The sequence below is a fragment of the Sinocyclocheilus rhinocerous genome, unplaced genomic scaffold, assembly GCF_001515625.1.
Source record: "Sinocyclocheilus rhinocerous isolate Xijiao unplaced genomic scaffold, SAMN03320098_v1.1 scaffold1232, whole genome shotgun sequence".
Taxonomy (NCBI): domain Eukaryota; kingdom Metazoa; phylum Chordata; class Actinopteri; order Cypriniformes; family Cyprinidae; genus Sinocyclocheilus; species Sinocyclocheilus rhinocerous.
In genome coordinates, this window is record NW_015657490.1 from 190,919 (window position 1) to 198,269 (window position 7,351).

The 7,351-nt window shown below is 39.9% G+C and overlaps 1 pseudogene; it reads right to left on the reverse strand.

Annotated features, from left to right (window-relative positions):
• Positions 1-924: 924 nt before the first annotated feature.
• LOC107721059 (tripartite motif-containing protein 16-like) lies at positions 925-5,871 on the reverse strand (annotated as a pseudogene).
• Between the last annotated feature and the right edge of the window lie 1,480 nt (positions 5,872-7,351).

A 7,351-nucleotide genomic window follows, 5' to 3' on the forward strand; every position in this document is an offset into this window, starting at 1 on the left:
ATTTTACATGCTTATTGATATCTTTAAACTTATTACGTGTTTTGTCGGCATAACATGCTTTGGTAATGTTCTAAAGTGAAAAGCATGGTAACTCCTTAATATTGACTGACGTCATTGTAAGCTTTTAAGATGCATGTAAGGTTTTGGATAGAAATTACTCGAGTGTTACTACATCTTTATAAAGAAATTACTAATTATTTGGATCACTAATAATGATTTAAGTGTTACCAAATCTAGCAAAAGGACTTACTAACCAGAATCTTACAAAAACCTCAGAAGTTGACAATGACTTAAATTAGTACTAGTGTGTTATCATGACCTTCACTTTAGAATAGTGATCCAAATAATAAGTAATTCGTTTAGAGCAGTGGTCACCAACCTTTTTAGGCCCAAGATCCCTGACCTCGGCCTTTATGAAAGACAAGATCTACCTATTGAAGAATTGATAGAAAAAGACATCCCAGATTATGCTTCAAGTATTACATAATTTGACTAGTTTAAAAAAAAGGTTTTTTTTTACCTTTAAAAAAACCTTGATTAATAATTATGGACATCTAAATACAAAACATTTTCATGTCAAGCCCTAATGAACAATAACATTGCGATTACGATTGTAGAAAATCATTTATAAGTGCTATCAACATTGATATGGTTTAGAACTGTAAAATGTGCTTCGAAGTAATACACGATGAGAATATTGACTTGTATAACCCAGGTCACATATGGCTTAGATATTGCTTTATTATGTGAATTTGAGTTTTACTGATATTTGTTTTGTTTTGCAGATCTTTGTGGCTCGTTTGGCAGCCGACTGTGAGTCGTGCGGCTGTTTTTCTCGAGTTTCATTGTCTTTCTTGCTATATTATGATCGTGGTTTCAATTGTTGACGTTCTATTGTGAGGTTTTGGTTTTAATTGAGTAGTTGTATTGCGTCCTCCGTTTAACAGTTATTTATGCTTTTGTGTGACTTGGGTTAGTTTCAGTGAGGTAGGACACTGTTTATTTATGTCCAGTTAATTTTTTTAAAAGAGAAAATAAGATACTCTATTACATCTCACTGTTACTGATCATGCAGCTCAAAGCATTACGGGTAGAATTACTCTACAATCTATTCTGATTCATCAACACAGTTTCACTGATGATCCATAATCAACAAGAAACCCAGCATAGAGCGGCTGAGTGAATGTGGTCTGGACTGTGTGGATGAGGCTCATTGTGTCAGAGCCGCTGTAGAAGGACAGAGTTCCTGCACTGTGATCCACAAACACTCCTATTCTGCTACTGGATACTGCAGGGAGTTTAGTCACTATGTTATTGTGAATGAATGAGCATCTGGAAGGAGAGCAGGACAAACTCCAGGACTGATCATTATATCCAAACACACTCTCATTACCCCATCCCTTTGTGCTGAGGCTCTTGTACGACACTGATATCAACACACTCCCACTCCACTCGAGCTCCCAGTAACAGCGTCCACACACACTCTCTCTACACAACACCTGAAACACATCAAATCTGTCTGGATGATCAGGGTACGGCTGTTCTGTGTAAGTGTAAGTAATCACGCTGTTGCTCTCAGACAGACGGAGGTATTCATTCACTGTGTTCGGATCCAGAGTGAGCTGACGGGAGTCTGATGGAGATAAAACACATCAGAATCAGGAATTATGCATCTGTTTGATCTTTTCATGTAGCTGGACACTTCATGTTCAGATGAGCAGATATCCTGTGCGAATCATCATTTACACGATCAGTTATAAAACTCTTCTTTCAGCTTCTACAGGAAGAACACGAAGACACTCCGTGAGTTTTTCTGCTTGTTTTCTTACTGACTTACATCATAGGAAGTCGTTCCTGGTTCTGGGAGCAATGTTGGTGAGTGTTTCTGTGGAAATCAACAGACATGAACAGTGTGATTCTCACGAGCCATTCCTAACACATTTCTAATATGATGTTCTCCGTGATATGAGATGATGATGACAGCAGATGCATCTCCAGGACTTCACCTCTGTCTGAGATCTTCTTGAGCGGCTCTTTGCAGAAATCCTCCAGTTTGTCTCTCAGCTGACGGACAGATTCTCTCAGAGCATCAGAAGAGACGAGAGAACTGAAGAGATCATCATTTACGTCTGTAGATTCAGGAGGAGCTGAGAGAGACTGGAAACTCTACACAAAACAGACAATTTACAGACAAGCAGACAGAACATTATTTAGAAACTTTGACTTCTGTCACTGAAACTTCACGAGGACCCTAAGGACATGGTGGCCAGGACAGATTTGTATTTGTTTTCAATGCGCTGGAGTATTGCTAATATGCAGCCTCACTTCCTGTTTGGGGTTGTCACAATCAAATCCATTAATGTACTACTGGAAAACAGTTATGGAAAAATAAAAAACTATTTTTTATATAACCTGAAGCAATTTTGGAGAACATACACTTGTCTTGTTTGGGTTATGAGCATTAAGCTGTGTCGTCAGTCAGTCGTTTCCCATCATGCTTTGATCAGCGCAGTCGGTGGAGAGCAATCCGACACAGCCGCCTCGCCGTCGCGAGTTTTTTGGCACACGTCAGCGTGACATCAGAGCAAGTCGGACGTAACTCGGACACTTTTCTAACCGGCATGCATCTCGTGGTGATCGGTTCTGCGCAGATTTTGCTCATCTCAAACAAGCCTGTTGCTCTGCACTTTTATATATATACGTTTTTGGAACCATTTGTTTTGTTTACAAAGCTTCGGTACGTAACGGCACTTACGTCTGTCTTACGAATGTACTGCAAATGCTCTAAAGAACGCTGAAGGCGAACAGAAATGATATATACAGCTCTCTGTTTGAAGCGCGTCAACCACGCTCTGCAGGAAAGAGTGAAACACATACAAACACACATTTTTATCAAATAATACATCATTAATAGCGGTTCACTTCCGCGATTTGGTACGATTGCGTTCACAGCAGCAGCGAACCGTTCCAGAGTTCACATGAACCGTACCCCAGACCACCCTTTTTAAGCAAGTCGCTTAAAAAGTCGCTTAAAAAGGGTGGTCTGGGGTATGGTTCATGTGAATGTGCGCACCCGAGTTCGGAAGACTGCGTTCACATCATCCAAACGAACCGAACTCTGACGTCAATCGAACCCGGTGTGCGCACCAAAAGTGCTAGTGTGAAAGCACCCTTAAAGACGCTTTACGTCACTGCGTTTCTAGATGTGGCTGGCAGAACCAAAAAGTGGTGTTTGGGGTTTTCTGGTTACAATGACAGTGAATTGTGACCCCCTTCTCAAGCTTTAAAAGGACGCAAAAGCGTTCTGAAGAAACCCCACACAACTCATGCCATATATTTCAAGTGTCCTGAAGGCATACAAATGGGATTGAATAATTTTTTGGACCTGTGGCATTTTTCTGCATGCATGTTCACAAAAGTGACAGAAAACAGCTGTATCTTTCAAGTTTGTTTGTTGCCATAACAACAGGACGCTTCAGCAAGACGCAGGATTAATGCATGCTACAATTATGAGCTTAATTACATGATTTTGGTTGAAGTATTGCGTTTATTACCTGAGGTAAAGTGTAGTCGCAATTTCTTAAATCTCATACTTCCATTACAAGGGTGCATGTAAATCGATCTAGCAAAGTTCATCACAATAGTTGGCTATTCATTTTATTAGTAGTTGTCAATTGCAAGTTTAATGGAACTCTTACTCCATTATGGTGTCTTGTAGTGCTGCACCGAAAAGAAAATTCTGGCCTGAAATAAAAAATTCAGGATGCATCTGGCCGAAAACCGAAACGGAATATTTCAAAACAATGCTAAACATATTGTTCTTCGTTCAGTTTTGTGCAACAGATTTTTTTTCACTAATTATCCAAATAATGTAAATGTCTAGAAAACTATTATTATATTGCATTTGGATCTAATGTACGTCTGAGATAACTAAAGGGTATAATTTTCACTTTACTCAAGCGTAAGAAGGTATTGAAGCGGCTTAAAAAGCTACATGCTGCGAACCCCAAACCACAGCAGGATCTGCTCAAGTCCACTCTGATCCTGTTCTTCTAGATCTCTGTTACCTGCAGGAACTGGATGTGATCCTGTGTGTGTGAAAGCTGCTCCAGCTCAGCGTCTCTCCTCCTCAGATCATTGATCTCCTGCTTCAGTCGCTCCAGTCGTCCTTCAGCTGGACTCACTGCAGTCTTCTCCTGATCTCTGATCATCTGTGTGACCTCAGAGCGGCTTCTCTCGATGTAGCGGATGAGCTCAGTAAAGATCCTCTCACTGTCCTCCACTGCTGTCTGTGCAGAGCGCTGTTAGCCGCACAGTGATTCAGGCTTCAGTGAGTCTGAACTGAGACTGAGACAAACTTCTCTTCTTCTCCAGACTCACCTTATGAGACTCCACAGCCTCTCTCAGCTGCTGAAGATCTTTCTCTCTCTGCTGGAGTCTCTGCTGGAACGACCTCCGCGTCTCATTCAGTTGGTGCTGGAGCACACATAAAACTATTTATGTACTCTCATTCATGTCATGTCAATTGTACGATTTTCTCTTGCAGATCACAAAAAAAAGAAGAAGATATTCTGAATAATATCTCTGGGTCTGTCCCAGTACAAACACTTGGACACTTGAGAGCACATGCACGAGACAGAATACAATTAAATTTTATCATTCATAGGCACTACGGAACAGAAATGTAGAAGTAGTTTATTTTAAAGTGTGAAGTGATATATGTAAACGTTTCTACAATACTATGTTGTAAGTGTGTCCTGTTGGATAATCAAAAGTTCTACACACACTTGTACACTTATACAGGAAATGTAAGTAGACAAGTGGTCACTACATTTATGTCCTTTTTAAAGTTTGAAACTTTTATAGCCTTTTGGAGTCCTAGTAACTCATGTTTATTTTTGGGTTAACAGTTCCTTTAGTTCATACCTGTTTTTCCGTCCTCTGTGCTGCAGCTGATACAGTGTTGTGGCTTTCATGCTCATATTTTGCACACAGCACACAAATGCACCGTTGGTCCGTAATACAGTACATTTCCAGATGTTTATCGTGTTCATGGCAGATCATCTCCTGCAGTCGTCCAGTGGCTTCAGTCAAATTGTGTTTCTTTCCTTTGAATAAACTCTCGTGTTGTTCGAGGTGATTCTGACAGTAAGAGTTCAGACACACCAGACAGGACTTGACGGCTTTGTATTTTCTTCCAGTACAGACGTCACACTGCACATCTCCAGCTCCAGCGTAACAGTCAGCAGAGAGTTTGGTCTTCTTCAGTTTCTCCACCACTTCAGCCAGCATGGTGTTTTTAGCTAAAGCAGGTCTCGGACTGAAGCTCTGTCTGCACTGAGGGCAGCTGTAGACTCTCTTCTGATCCTCTTGATTCCAGAAGTCTGTAATACAGTTCATACAGTAACTGTGTCCACACTGGATGCTCACTGGATCCTTCGGGAGATCCAGACACACTGCACACACGAACTCATCCTGAGAAAATCTGGCTTCTGCCATTTTTACTTAATGAATACAGAGAGACAAACACACAACAGCTCAACTACACTTCAGTTTCTCTTTCCCTGAACACTGTAGAGTTTCCTGGTTCTGCGTTTGAGTGGCGTGTGTGAAACAGGTTTGTCTGCAAGTCTAAAGGTCCCACATAATAAAATGTAGACTATATGTCAGTATCACACAAACACTCCCAAAATACGAGTTACAGAGAAGCAAGACGACAGCCTTAAAATCTGCAGTATTACACTTGCTCTGCAGGACTGAAAACTGCATGTTTTCACCTTGTGTATATCTGTGGCTCAGGGTTTTATTCTCAGCCCTTTTGCGTTGTAATTGCATGGGAGAGAGTACTATGTAAAGGTGATTCTCTCAAAAAGGCCACTTGTTTGTGTTATATAAGGATAAAGAATAAAAGATGATCAAATTCCCGCGGCTCTGTGTTTGACTGACACCGCTAGACATCTATGCAACACAGAGTTGCCATTTAGTGCAACTCAATATTGTGTTACATCTTGTTAACTTGTGACATTTTGCGTGCTTCACCAGAGGTAAGTGAGTGAGGGTGTGTTTGATTCAAATCTGTGAAATATGATATATTGAGATTGTGTTAGTGTCTTTATGTGCATAGCGGTGTGCGATATTCTAATTATTGTTTTAACAATGTGCGAGCTGACTATCATACTATCCTGTATGTCCCTCTTTGCACAAAAAAAAAAACATGGCTTAAGAGTTCTCACTTTCACAGTGTTATGTATGCAGTTACATGCCACCAAAATTCATATGCATGTGCAGTTTTTGTCCAGAAACCCGGAAATGTTGTCCAGACACTAACGGTGTTCTTTTACATCATCACTGAGATGTATAAAGCCATGCACATTGCATATAAAGCTGTCCAAAGTGTGATATGTGACCCTGGAGCACAAAACCAGTCTTAAGTGTCAATTTGTCAAAATTGAGATGTATGCATCATCTGAAAGCGGAATAAATAATCTTTCAATTGATGTATGGTTTGTTATGATAGGACAATATTTGGACGAGATACAACTATTTGAAAATCTGGAATCTGAGGGTGCAAAAAAATCTAAATCTTGAGAAAATCACCTTTAAAGTTGTTCAAATGAAGTTCTTAGCAATGCATATTACTAATCAAAAATTAAGTTTTGATATATTGACGGTAGGAAATTTACAAACTATCTTCATGGAACATGATCTTTACTTAATATCCTAATGATTTTTGGCATAAAAGAAAAATTGACAATTTTGACCCATACAATGTATTGTTGGCTATTGCTACAAATATACCCCAGCGACTTAAGACTGCTTTTGTGCTCCAGGGTCACAAATTTGAAAGACAAATGTGTTTCTGACACCGGAGTTACATTCTTGGACGGCAGACGTCGGCCACTGCTGGCTGCCCACATCTCTAGGAGCTTCCTTGTGACTCCAAGGCAAACTAGATGCATATAACCATTCCAGTATCTGTCTCAGTAAGTGGAGGGATGTCTCCGTGATGTTCCTCATCTATCTGAAGTCCGAAACTCTCATTTGTTGCTGTCTGGAAAAGTCATTCGACCGTTTAAACGAACTCCATTCGATGTGCACTTGTCCCAGTCTGCATATCCCGTGTGAGATTTTATGGCTTTTATGTATGTTCGAGCAAGAGTATCACTCATAACTGGTGTTATTTTTAAATTAACAATGTTTTAACTTGCAGTCAGCAACTCGGTGACCACAAAACTTGTCATACACTATCAAAACATTAAATATATTAAATATCAATTTAGGTTACTGATACTTTAGTAACAAGTAAAAAAAATGTCTATGTGTGTGTATATACACATGTATATACTTTATA